This window comes from Leucoraja erinacea, chromosome 10 (genome assembly GCF_028641065.1).
Source record: "Leucoraja erinacea ecotype New England chromosome 10, Leri_hhj_1, whole genome shotgun sequence".
Classification (NCBI taxonomy): Eukaryota; Metazoa; Chordata; class Chondrichthyes; order Rajiformes; family Rajidae; genus Leucoraja; species Leucoraja erinaceus.
In genome coordinates, this window is record NC_073386.1 from 17,866,394 (window position 1) to 17,881,119 (window position 14,726).

The following is a 14,726-nucleotide window of genomic DNA, read 5'->3' on the forward strand; positions in this document are numbered from 1 at the left end:
GGTGACGTTTCGGGTCAAGACTCTTCTTCAGACTGAGAATCAGGGGAGAGGGAAACTAGAGGTATGAAAAGGTACAGAACAAATCAGACCCAGCACCGATGACTCAGGAAAGGTGGAGCCCACAATGGTCCATTGTTTGGCTGTGCAAAGGGTGATACCGAAAGGATACGAACAGTGAAACCAGCAAAATTATTAGGATTGAGGGAGGGGCAGAGAGAGTGGGAATGCAAGGGTTACTTTAAATGAGAGAAATCAATATTCAATCCACTGGGTGTCTATCTTCAGTGTAAACCAGCATCTGCAGTTCCTTCCTACACATTGCTCATTATAAGAGGAATTGAGTTACAAGGAAAGCCTGGATAAGCTAGGACATTTTTCCCTGAGCTCAAGAGACTAAGGAGTGACCTTAAAGAGGAATATAAATTAATGGGGGACATAGATAAGGTCTTCTTCTTCTTGTCGAGTACACATACAAGATTAGAAGTTGTTCAGCCAGAGCTGAACACACTTCTCGCCATCTGCATACAATGGTGTCTGTCTTGTTGCTTCTTGTGCTTCTTGTGCGTGGTGGTGGATACAGGGCTGCGACGTGAATGCTCTTTCCTTGACACTATAGATAAGGTGAGATTTCACATTTTTTTTAATCCCAGGGTAGATGAGTAAAACTATTGGGCGTTCATAATAGAACATAATTTTCTGCCTAGTAACCTATTGGTATTGGTGTCAGATTATTATTGTCATGAGTACTGAGATACAATGAAAAACTTTGCATTGCTTGCTATTTAGGCAAACCATATTATAGATCAGGCAGTACAAAAGTGAAAATAATCAGTTCAAAATATCGTGTTACATCTACAGAGAAAGTGCAGTTAAAATATGATGCGACGAGAATAGAATATCAGGAATTCATCCTTAGCCCATGAGAGATTGTTGAGAGATTGATAACAGCGGGAAAGAAGCTGTTCTTGAATCTGGTGCAATGTGCTTGCAGGATTTTGTATCTTCTGCCTGATACGAGAGGGCTGAAGAGAGAATAGCTGGAGTTTCAGTAGATTTGAATATATATATATATCCCCGAGGCAGTGTGAAGTATAGTTTAGTTTTAGTTTAGAGAAACAGCATGGAGACCGGCCCTTTGCCCCACTGGGTCCTGCGATCCCCGCACATTAACATCATCCTACACCACCTAGGGACGATTTTTACATTTACCAAGCCAATTAACCTGCAAACCAGTATGTCTTTGGAGTGTGGGAGGAAACCGAAGATCTCGGAGAAAACCCGCGCAGGTCACGGGGAGAACGTACAGACTCCGTACAGACAGCACCCGTAGTCGGGAACAAACCCGGGTCTCCGGCGCTGCATTCGCTGCAAGGAAGCAACTCTACCGCTGCTCCACCGTGACCGCAGCGTTGTTGGGAGAGAATCTGCTTTCTGTGATAGACTGGGCTGCATTCCAAATCCTCAGCAATTTCCTGTGGTCTTAGGAGTTAGGGTTCGATATCACGTTTGCTTCCTGGAATGGCTCTATTCTGAAGGTGAACACCAGGGTAGTCTTGGCTGATCTGTATTAGTTATAAGGGGAGATTGGACAAATTTGAATTGTTTTCTCTGGAGAGGCTGAGGGGGACCTGACAGACGTATATAAAATAATGAGAGATATAGTGAGGGAAGATCGTCACAGTCTTTTTCCCAAGGGTGAAAATGTGAAATACTTGAGGGAATAGGTTTAAGGTGAAAAGTGGAAAGTTTAAAAACAACACAGAGAGGCAGGGACCTGCAATGTGTGCCAGTGGGGGATTGGGAGGGTGGGTTGGATAGTGATGGTGGAAGCAGCTGTGATAGAAATATTTAAGAACCATTTGGATAGTCATAGAGCCATAGAGCATGGAAACTGTCCATTCTACCCAACTTCCACATTCCGATCAAGATGCCCCATCTACTCTCACCCTACCAGTCCGAGTTTGGTCTGTAAACCTTTCCTATCTATATATCCGTCCACATTTATTTTAAATGCCTCTGCCTCAACTACCTCCCCTGGCAGCTCGTTCCACACGCCCACCACATGAACAGGCAGGGAATGGAGTGATGTGGTTCATTTGTGAGCAGATGGGATGAGCTTAGTTTGGCATGGCGTCGCGTGCACAACGCGAGGCTCTGCGTCTCCGTAGTTTTTCTAAGTTAGTTCTTCTACTGTTAATAATTACCTTAGTTTTCGCCCGGAGCACTGGAGCGAAGACTGTGTACGGCCGTCAGGAGCTCCTGGAGCTCGGCCGTCTCTGCATAACGCGCACCAGAAGCGACTTTCAACTGCCGCCGGAGATCACCAGGACACCGTGGTCTAGCGGGTCCGCGCCCCCGACAGGAAGTGTCCGGAGGCGGCGCAGGGACCGCAAACAACGGCGTGGGAAGCGGGGAGGCCATCGAGCTAGGCTGCAATCAAATCCTCACCAGCCAGCTCTGCCCAGCATTTTCCTCGCGAATGTCCGGTCCTTGGTGAGTAAAATAGACGTACTAAGGCTGCGGATCAACACACACAGAAGGATCGCCGACTGCAACGCCATGGTCTTCACTGAGACATGGCTAAAGGACAACATCCCAGACAACGCCATTGAGCTGGAGGGACGCACTGTCTTCAGGGCCGACAGATCAGTGGAAGACTCCGGTAAGACCAAGGGCGGCGGACTATGCATTTATGTGAATAACACATGGTGCACGGACGTTGTTAAGATTGGTAGTCACTGCTCTGCTGACCTGGAATACCTGATGTTAAAGTGCAGGCCCTTCTATTTGCCCAGGGAATTCACATCAACTGTTATCACTGCAGTCTATGTTCCCCCGGACGCTAATGCCAGGCTAGCAATGGAAGAGCTGCAAGCTGCTATCAGCAAACATCTATCTGCCCACCCAGAGGGGGCATTTATTGTTGCGGGTGATTTCAACCACTCCGACCTTAAAACTGTACTCCCCAGGTTCCATCAGCATGTTTCCTGCCCAACCAGAGGAAACAATGTTCTGGACTTAGTTTACACTAATATTACTGAAGCCTACAAAGCCCTCCCCCTCCCCCACCTTGGACAGTCTGACCACCTCTCCCTGTTCCTGCTCCCCAAATACACACCTCTGATCAGACGTGTGAAACCTACCATGAGGACAGTGAAGGTTTGGCCTGAGGGGGCTGTCTCTGACTTACAGGAGCAGTTTCAGCAGACAGACTGGAGTCTCTTTGCTACTCAGTCCACCTCCAATTCACAAGTGGACATCAACTCGTACACCTCAACAGTTCTGGACTATATAAAATTCTGTACCGATAATGTCACTACCCACAAGGAGATAAAGACTTTCCCTAACCAGAAGCCGTGGATGAGCAGGGAGGTCAGACTCCTACTGAAGGCTCACGATGCCGCTTTCAGATCTGGCGACGCTGAGGGATACAGCTCATCCAGGGCCAATCTGAAAATGGGAATTAGGAACGCTAAACTCAATCACAAACGGCGGATTGAGGAGCATTTCCATAACAACTCTGACCCCAGGCGCATGTGGCAAGGAATCAAATCCCTTGCCGATTATCAGAAAGTTAACACCCCTCCCCCAGACAACGACACCCTGCCTGATGAGCTAAACCACTTCTATGCTCGCTTTGACCGAGACAACAAAACCCCAGCCATTAAAGTTGCTCCACCCCCGAATGAACAACCTCTCAGCCTCTCCACCTCTGCTGTACAAGATGCACTGAGCAAGGTGAATGAGCACAAAGCTGCCGGCCCCGATGGCATCCCTGGCCGGGTGCTTAGGGCATGTGCTGGACAACTATCCCCAGTCCTCGCCGACATTTTCAATCTGTCACTGGCCCAAGGTGTTGTCCCCACTTGCCTCAAGACATCAACCATCGTGCCAGTGCCCAAACAGTCAGCTACAGGGAGTCTCAACGATTTCCGCCCAGTGGCACTCACCCCTGTTATTGCAAAGTGCTTTGAGCGGCTGATCTTGGCTCACCTCAAAGCCTGCCTCCCCCCCACACTGGACCCCCACCAGTTTGCCTACCGGACCAACAGGTCTACAGAGGACGCCATATCGGCGGCCCTACACTCTGCCCTGACCCACCTGGACCACAACAACTCCTACATCAGGCTGCTGTTCATTGATTTCAGCTCTGCCTTTAACACCGTCATCCCCGTCAGCTTGATCACCAAACTCAGTGGACTTGGCATCTCCACCTCCCTCTGCAACTGGACATTGGACTTCCTCACTAACAGACCACAATCTGTTAGGGTCAATAACCTCACCTCCTCCACTATAACACTGAACACCGGAGTGCCACAGGGCTGTGTGCTCAGCCCTCTCCTCTACTCCCTCTTCACCCACGACTGCATCCCAAAGCACGGATCCAACACCATTATTAAGTTTGCTGACGATACCACGGTAGTAGGACTGATCAGCGACAACGATGAGTCAGCCTACAGGGATGAGATCCAGCACCTGACCACCTGGTGTGCCGACAATAACCTCATCCTCAACTCCAAAAAGACGAAGGAGATTATTGTCGACTTCAGGCAGACCAGAGGAGGCAGTCATACCCCCATCCACATCAACGGGACTGAGGTGGAGCGCGTCTCCAGCTATAAATTCCTCGGAGTGCATATCTCGGAGGACTTGTCCTGGTCCCTCAACACCTCCAAGCTGATCAAAAAGGCACAGCAGCGCCTTTACTTCCTTAGGAGGCTCAAGAAAGCCCACCTGTCCCCCCAGATCCTGACCAACTTTTACCGCTGTACCATAGAGAGTATCCTGACCACCTGCTTCACGGTATGGTACAGCAGCTGCACTGCTGCGGACAGGAAAGCACTACAACGGGTGGTGAAAACCGCGCAGCACATCATCGGTGCCCCGCTCCCTGCCATGGATGCCCTCCACCGAAAACGGTGTCTGAGACGGGCTGGGAAGATCATCAAAGACCCCTCACACCCCAACCATGGACTGTTTGCCCTCCTCCCATCAGGGAGGCGGTACAGGAGCCTCAGGTCACGTACCAGCAGGATGAGGAAAAGCTTCTATAACAACACAATCACACTGCTGAACTCGGAGTCCCGACGATAGACTTCTCTGGTCCCTCCGTCCCCCTTTGTTTAATCATTCTGTATTTCCTGATTATTCAGTATCTTCTCTCTTTCTACTTTTTTATGTACAACTACTACGGTCTGACGCAAAACTGCATTTCGTTGTACTGATACTTGTATTTGTGCGATGACATTAAAGTTGAATTGAATTGAATTGAATCATGGTCGACACAGACATCGTGAGCTGAAGACCTTGCTCTTTTACTGTGCTGTTCTATGTTTTATGTTCTAAATTAAGTCACTGCGGAGAGTATGAGTCATAAAGTCATACAGCATGGAAACAGGAGCGACTACAATGCCCCATCTGAGCTGGTCCCATTTGCCCAAATTTGGCTCATATCCCTCTTGACCGTTCCTATCCATGAACTTGTCCAACTGCCTTTGAAATGTTACTGTTGTACTTTCCTCTAGCAGTTTGTACCATATACCCACCACCCTCTGTGTGATGAAGTATGAGATGTATACTGTTACCAACTGTTCAGGCAAAATAAAAGTTTAAGCTATTTATGCTTTATACATTATCTGGACCACAATGAGTATTGGAAGTATTTCAAATTTAGAATACACAACGTTAGTGACATTCCACACCAGATTCTAGGTCAGTAAATAATTTTGCCCACATTTTGTAACAGAGTAATAAACAGTGATACTGTTTGAACAGAAGCAGGTGCACAGAGAGCTGTTTATGTCAGATTTAACCCCCCAGAGTTTCTAGTACAAGTGAGAATGAATGAATGCAGAGAGACTTGTTCACCTCAGAAAGATCTGCAATTTTATTTTACTGGATCCGATAGACACGGGAAGGCAGCAATTTAGTCTCACTATTTAAGAAAGAAGGGAGAGAGATATCATAGAAACATAGAAAATAGGTGCAGGAGTAGGCCATTCGGCCCTTCGAGCCTGCACCGCCATTCAATATGATCATGGCTGATCATATCAAGGGACTACAGCACCAGTGAGCCTGATATCAGTACAGGTAGTAAGGGAAAAATTGCAATCTATTTACTGAATTAGAATCAGGTGTGGAATGTCACTAAGTGGGGGAAAGTAATAATAGCATTGGGCGATTCAGCATTAATTAATTATAGTGAATTCACTCTTTGAAAGGTCTGTGCATGGTTTTTGAGGTGGTAATTTGCAGAATAAATAAATGGGAAAAAAATGAATTTATGACTGGGGAAAGAAGGATTAAGGTTTGGTAAGTAGAAAGAAAACAGAGTAGACCAGTGGAGTGCTGCAGGTATCGGTCTTGTGCCCCAACTGTTCACAATCTATATCAATTGTTTTAATGAGAGCATAATTGTAGCATGTCCAGGTTTGCTGATGGTACTAATTTTGTTCAGGGGAAGATGCAGAGAGGCTTTGGAAGGATATGGGCAGCTTAATTGAACGAGGAAGGATATGGCAGATTGAATATAATGTAGAAAAATGTAAGATTGTCCACTTTGGTAAAACAGAATTGCAGAATGTTTTTTTTTTATAAATGGTACGAGATTAAAATGAATTGGTCCAGGAAGTGGTGGACATTGACTGGTCCATCAAAGGTATCGACCTCCCCACCATCTTTAGGGGTCTACAGGAAACGCTGCCTCAAGAAGGCAGCTAATATCACCAAAGACCCACAACTCTCAAGAGAGAGTTAGATATAGCTCTTTGGGCTAATAGAATCAAGGGATATGGGGAGAAAGCAGGTATGGCGTACTGATGTTGGGTGATCAGCCATGATCATATAGAATGGTGGTGTTGGCTCGAAGGGCTGATTGGCCTACTCCTGCATCTATTTTCTATGTTTCTATCACCCTGGCCATGCTCTCATCTCATTGCTACCATTGGATAGAAGGAAGAGAAGCCTGATAACTGTGACCGCCAGGTTCAAGAACAGCTTCTTCCCATCAACCATTACGTTTTTGAACCATGCTACGCAACCCTAAACACAACCCTACCTCATCAATGAACAACCCTCAGCAATGAACTACTGTAGCCTTCATTTAGGTTACAGTAAATAGTTTGGTTTGCACTGTTATGGTCTGGTTACCTTGTATTACTGATGATTTATCATATTATTGATTATTGTTTATCTATTTGATGTGTTGTAGCATGAATGCATCTGTAAAGCTGCAGTAAGAATTTTATTGTTGCCTTCCTGGTACATTTGACAATTAAACACTCTTAACTGTACAGGAATCGCGTACAATCAGCATGCAGTTACAGAAAGCAACTAAGAAGGCCTCAAATACAAATCATATAACTTCTTCAACTTTGTATGCAAAGATCAGGTTTATTTTTTGAGCAAATATTTTCTATGATTTCTTCATGATTATTATTTTACCAATTGCCTAGTGGGGTTGATACATACAGTCAGCGAGAAGGAACAGTAATGTCACTCATTGCAAAATGATATTGATTGGGAACAAGAAGGTCCTAGATAATTTAATAAAGAACCTACATAATGTAAAGTACCTACATAAAGTAACAGCATTGGAGTAACTCAGCGGGTCAAGCAGCATCTTTAGACTTTAGAGATACAGCATGGAAACAGGCCCTTCAACCAACCGAGTCCGCGCTGACCAACGATCTCCTCGTACACTGGCACTATCCTACACACTCGGGAAAATTTACAGTTTTACCTAGGCCAATTAACTTGCAAACCTGTACGTCTTTGGAGTGTGGGAGGAAGCCAGAGCACCCGGAGAGAACCCACGCGAGTTTCCAGGCACCTATGACTCTCTGTGTAAACAAAAAAATGCCCCAGACATCTCCTTTAAATTATTCCCCTCTCACCATAAAGCCGTGCCTTGTAGTCTGATATTTCCACCCCAGGAGAAAGGTTCTGACTGTCTCCCCTGTCTATTCCTTTCATAATTTCATGCACACCATCAGTTTTTCCTCAACCTCTGATATAGATGTTGCCTAAGGAAAAACTTATACAACAATTATTTTCCATTTAGATATTTAATTAAATACAAAACCATAGTTGTTTGATTTCACCAGCTCCTGCAACGGGCAAGTGTCTCACCAACAGACTCAGTTGACAGGCAGATGAAAGGCACGAGAAGGAAATGCTTAGGAAGGAACTGCAGATAATAGACAATAGACAATAGGTGCAGGAGTAGGCCATTCGGCCCGTCGAGCCAGCACCGCCATTTAATGTGATCATGGCTGATCATCCACAATCAGTACCCCGTTCCTGCCTTTACCCCATATCCCCTGACTCCATTATCTTTAAGAGCCCTATCTAGCTCTCTCTTGAAAGTATCCAGAGAACCGGCCTCCACCGCCCTCTGAGGAAGATGCTGGTTTACATCGAAGATATATACAGAAAGCAGGAGTAACTCAGCGGGACAGGCAGCAATTCATATCCAGAGATTCTGCCTGTTTGGCTGAGTTACTCCCTCATTTTGTGTCTATCTTAGAAGGAAATGCTTCTTCACCACATACTCATGAAAGACATCAAGTAAAACTAGGGCTGTCTATGCAAATATTTCCATATTTAACGACCTCTCTGACACGAAGAAAAACATATCTGATGTATCTAAGTCTCCCACGTCTTGAATACTGGTGGAGATTTTAAAGTAATTTAAGAATTGATGATTTTAACTTCCTCTTTTAGACACAGGTGCAATTTCATCTCATATATTTAACTTCCCATATCTGATTTCTTATTGATTGTCACATTTTAAGACTTTAGTCTGCAGCTCCATATTCAGTTACATTCTGACAGCCTATTCTTTGTGTATTCTGGGGGCCAATTTGCTTCTAGTTTTACAGTGCGCACACCTTTGCAGCGAGTCATTTCAACCAGTTTGGCAAGGTACGAGTGCATGTGACGTCCTCACATGTTGGAAGTATGAGGAGACGTTAGATAATAATACCAGTCAACTTACTTAGCTGAATTCACAGCAGGACTGATAAATGGTACACGACAATCTGGGCAATGCCACGTATTCAAATCCAAGAATGCCCCAATATTTAGCAGCAGAGGAACCCAACACAGGTGGCATGATGGTGCAGTGGTAGAGATGCTGCCTTACAGTGCCATAGACCCAGGTTCAATCCTGACTATGAGTCTGTACGGAGTTTGTAGATTCTCCCCTTATTCTGCCTGGGTTTTTTTGCCACATGCTCCAGTTTCATCTAACACTCCAAAGACATACAGGTTTGTAGGCTAATTGGCTTGGTATAATTGTAAAATTGTCCCTGGTATGTGTAGGATAGTGTTAATTTGCGGGGATTGTTGGTCAGTGTGGACTCGGTGGGCTGAAGGGCCTGTTTTTACGCTGTATATCAAAACTAAACTAAACAATTTCAATGGATCATTAATTATCTTTAGTTCATTGTTGATTGATTAATGAACGGATTAAATAACTTACTTTGTGATTCCTGCTCTCCACTAATTGTAAAGTCAACAGGAAATGATGCGACAGAAACAAGAGTTATGTCTTCAATTCAGTTGGGTGTTAATTATATATACATTAAACAATTTCCCAGGTGAATTGCATGATTGCCATTACATAATGATGATGTCACCACGTGTGCTTTGAATACAGTGCTCACGTGTATGTTACATGCAAATGGAAATTGCAATATCTGCTACACACATTTGATTATATTTAGCCATCAATTTTTCACAGCAAGTGAATCATGTAGTATGTAAAATTGCAATGCAACTGAAGTTCCAGGCAATCAGCGGCACAGTGGCGCAGTTGCAGAGTTGCTGCCTTACACCGCTTACAGCACCAGAGACCCGGGTTCGATCCTGACTATGGGTGCTGTCTGTACGGAGATTGCACGTTCTTCCTGAGACCACATAGGTTTTATCACGGAGCTCTGGTTTCCTCCCACATTCCAAAGACATACAGGTTTGTAGGTTAATTGACTTTGGTAAATTGTAAAAAAAAGTCCCTAGTGTGTGTTGGTTAGTGTACGTGGTGATCACTGGAAGCCACGGACATGGTGGGCCTGAGGGCCTGTTTCCTCACTGTATCTCTAAAGTCTAATCATATTGCTTGTCATGTTCGTACAGGTCACAGTTACTCTGTGGAGAGCAACATAGAGCAGGTTGCCATGCAAACACGCACAAAATGTCTGTATGTGGCACATACAGGCGGAGGGAATACAAAACCTGGGCCATTTGACCTAGTCTGGTACCAGGGCCTGTGTAAAGTCAGCAAACATCATTAGAATCTATTGAGAAATACTTCATATTACCAGCCTTCAGCACTGATTCTTAAAATGTTTGTGGGGTTTTCACCCTGACCTTTGCTTTTATTTTGTAAATCAATTCTTTGTACTGATCATTCTTTACATAAGGGTCTGAAGAAGGGTCTCGACCCGAAACGTCGCCTATTTCCTCCGCTCCATAGATGCTGCCTCACCTGCTGAATTTCTCCAGCATTTTTGTCCACCATTCTTTATATAATAATCAGTTCAAAATTCATATTTTAGAACGAGCTTCAACCCAGAGGTTATGCCCCAATGACAAAATATGTTCTGAAGTAATTTTCCATTTTACCTTTTTCACATCATTGGCAATTGGGCATAATATTCACATAATCATGACGTTGAAATTGATACTTCATAATCGATATTTGGAACTGTTCCTGCTGACCTTTCATTGTTGAGAATCATCTTCATGCTTGCTTTATCCTTCCAGTAACCATGAATGTAAATAAATTATGAAAAGGAAATAACAAAACTATTTGAAACAAGACTAATTAAATTATTCTGCTATCAAAAAGAATATCTTATTAGGAGTTTGTACGTTCTCCCCGTGACCTCGTGGGTTTTCTCCAGGTGCTCCGGTTTCCTCCCACATTCCATAGATGTGCAGGTTTGTAGGTTAATTGGCATCTGTAAATTGCCCCTAGTGTGTAGGATACAAAACTGGGAATTAATAAAAAGTGTATGGGTGATCGATGGTTAGCGTGGGCTCAGTGGGGCGAAGTGCCTGTTTCCACACTGTATCCTTAAACATACGCATATAATAATTATACAGAATTGAAAAAATAAATATAAAATTGTAGTTGAGGTGTCATCAATGAGCATCTCTCCAGACGATAGTCTATCATTCATAAATTAATTAGTAGGGTGGCTCATTTTCTATTATTTCATTTATCTCTTGTTCGTTTTTCATTTTTGCTAAATATTTCTCAACTCACTGATATGTGGAATGTCATGATTAGAATATAAAATATTATTAGCGGAAAGGCACTTTGTTTCATCTATATTTGCAAGGGAAGAGAATTTCTGCTCTAACTCCACAAGTTATGCCATAATTTCCACATCAGAAAGACGCCGATAGGTCCGAGATGCCAGCATCCTGGAGAAAGCTAGAATGGTATTTCACACCTTTGATGGGAATAAACTCAGTTTAACTCATAATTGTAATTCCCCTACATCCATTGGAAACTAAGAAAGCGTTACAAGTAGTTCTCAGGGTGTTAAAGTAATTTTTAATATTTTCAGTCAAAGAAGCACAATACACAAGAACCAAATCTCAAACACATTTTTATTGCTCAACCTTTTTTTTGTACATTCATTATGTTTCAATGGAAATGTCAAAGCACAATCTCCACTGTTTTTCTCCTGTATTATCTTGCATTTTTGTTTCTTTTAAACTGTAATCTAAATGAACACTCATTCATGTATTTTTCTTTATTTGGTGGCGTTTTTGCAGGCAGCAATTAGTTTGTGTTAAAATTGTGCTTTAAGGTATTTAAAATTCTTCATGTAAAAATGGCTTCAATTTTCCTTATCCTTGGTTTCTCAATAACCTAATTTTGGTCCAAGTGTCCACACAATTTCAATGCCATCTAATCATTCTGCGGTTTGCATCTTTGCTACTGCAACCAGAATGCCAATACTCAGCTGACCACATTATTCTTGAAGACTTTGCCCGACATAAAAACATGAGAAATTGAAGTAGGAACAAGCCATTCAGCCCTTGTGCCTGTTCTATCTTTCAAAATGTTTATGGCTAATCTTTTACCTCAGTGCCACTTTCCTGCCTTCACCCTATATTCCTTAATATCCAAAACATTATTGATCCCCGTTTAGTTTAGTTTAAAGATACAGTGCGGAAACAGGCCCTTCGGCCCACTGATCAGCACACAAACACATTAGGGACAAATCACAAAGCCAACTAGCCTACAAACCCGTACGTTTTTGGAATGTGGGAGAAAACCCATGCAGGTCACCTGGAGAACATACAAACTCCAGACAGACAGCACCCGTAGTCAGGATCGAACCCGTGTCCCTGGCGCTGTAATTCAACAACTCTACCGCTGCGCCACCATACCGCCCTATCTTGATTATAATTCAACAACTGATCCTTCACAGCCCCCCTATGCTGGACAATTCCAAAGATTCACCACCTCCTTCATAAAGAACTGTTCAATAAGGAGAATCTTTGGCATTGTTTATTAATTGGACAATTTGCTGAATGGATAACCACTTATCTTGAGACTGTGACCTCTGGTTCTAGATGCCCTTACCCACAAAATTAAAACCACAGCATGCTGAAAATATGAATGGACTCTTTGTGGGGGAGGGGGGGAGATGGGGTACCACCATGAGGTACCACCTCCAGTTTAAATTCCATTTGGAATATTTTGGAGGACCAAGAAACCAGAGGACATAGGTTTAAGGTTATAGTTTAATAGAAACCTGAGGGGCAACTTTTTCACTCCGAAGATATGGGTATATGCAATGAGCTGTCAAAGGAGATAGTTACAACATTTAATTAGACACTCGGACAGTTACATGGATAGGAAACGTTTAGAGGAAATATGGACCAAATGCAGTCAAATGGGACTTACTTTGATGAGCCATTTTGGTCGCCATGGGCGAGTTAGGCAGAAGGACCTGGTTCTGTGCTGATGACTCTATGACAATTTCACAAAACTGGCAACCCCTATGTAGCACAACTCTATCCAATCTTTCCACTGTAAATCAGAATTCAATTTATGTAACACCTCTGTGCTGCATCTGAGTTTTGAGTTCTTAAAAAAATCATTGGCTTTCTGGTAGATAATGGGACAAAACAAAATCATTCAAGTCACAGTTTCCATGAGACTTGAGACTTTAGAGATACAGCAGGGAAACAAGCCCATCGAATCTGCGACGACCAGTATACTAATACTAAACACTAGGGACAATTTAGAGTTTACAGAAGCCAATTAATCTGTACGTCTTTGAGTGTGGGAGGAAACCAGAGCACCCAGAGAAAACCCACACGGTCACAGGGTGACTCCAGAAGAACGTACACAAACTCTGTACAGATAGATCCCATAGTCAGGATTGAACCTGGTGGTCTGGTGTTGTAAGGCAGCAACTCTACAGCTGTGCCACTGTGCAGACTTTGAATATGGTTGTGCACCCCAACCTCTGAGAGAGCTTCTAAAGTGGAATCTTGCGCCTCCTTCAGCTTCAGACTGCCTTCTGCCCAATAATCTGTAATCTCATCAAGTCGAGTCAACTGTATTCGTCACAGGTCAACCAAGAGAGTGGGGACCATTATTATCAACTGGTGCTCATCTCTCATGGGCTACATGAGAGTAAGGCTGGAAATAGTCTCCTCAAAAGGTCATTGCACTTATACATTACAAAATCAATATCATGACAGAGATCAGTCTCACTGTTGATCAGGTTATCAATAACAGAGAAGTTAAATGATAAGTGTGTAAAATTCTGACAATGCCAAATGCTAAGGCTCCCTTTTTTTAATCAAAGGAATCGGTTCAGCAGCGATATCAAGTTATTTTCCAAGCACAACACCAGACTGGAATGAGGAGAGAGATGTTGTCACAAAACTCTATTACTAAAATCACTCATAAGACTGAAAGGAAATGTGTAAAACATAGCTTGGTGTTCATTACTATTAAACCAATATTTCAAATGTTACTGTTTAATGACAAGAGTAACAATGATTTTGTGAGTCAGTAGATTAATAGGGCTACTTTTAATCTAATCTACCATAACATTAAGATTGGAAAGCAGTGTTTTTGTTCCCCAAAGGGCTGAATATAGATTTGTTTCCCTTCATTCTGGGATGATATAGTGTCTGGTGTTGCATGTTATCCTATCATTAGCAGCATGGCAGCACTGAAATAGTGTCATACAATCACAGAGCTTTTGTGGCCTCTCCTCTCTGAACATCATGATACAACTGCACCAAATGTTGGTAAGGCCACACTGGGAATGCTGGGTACAATGCTGATCCCCCAGCTGTAGGAAGGATGTCACTAAACTGGAATGGGTGCAAAAATATTTACAAAGATGTTATTGAATCTGGAGAGTTGAGTTATAAAGAGAGGCTGGATAGGTTGGGACTATTTCCCCAGAGGGTAGGAAGCTGAGGAGCGACCTTCCAAGATTTATAACATCATGAGGGGTTTATACAAGGCTTAGAACAGTTTTTTCCCCAGGCGAGGGAAATCTACAAACAGAGGGCATAAGTTTAAACTGAGTCGTGGAATCATAGATTCCTACTGCACGGAATTCCTTTGGCCCAACTTGTCTGTGCAGACCGTTGTGCCCATCTAAGCTAGTCCCATTTGCAGGTGTTTGACCCATATTCCTCATTTCCTATTCATGTGCCTATCCAAATCCAAA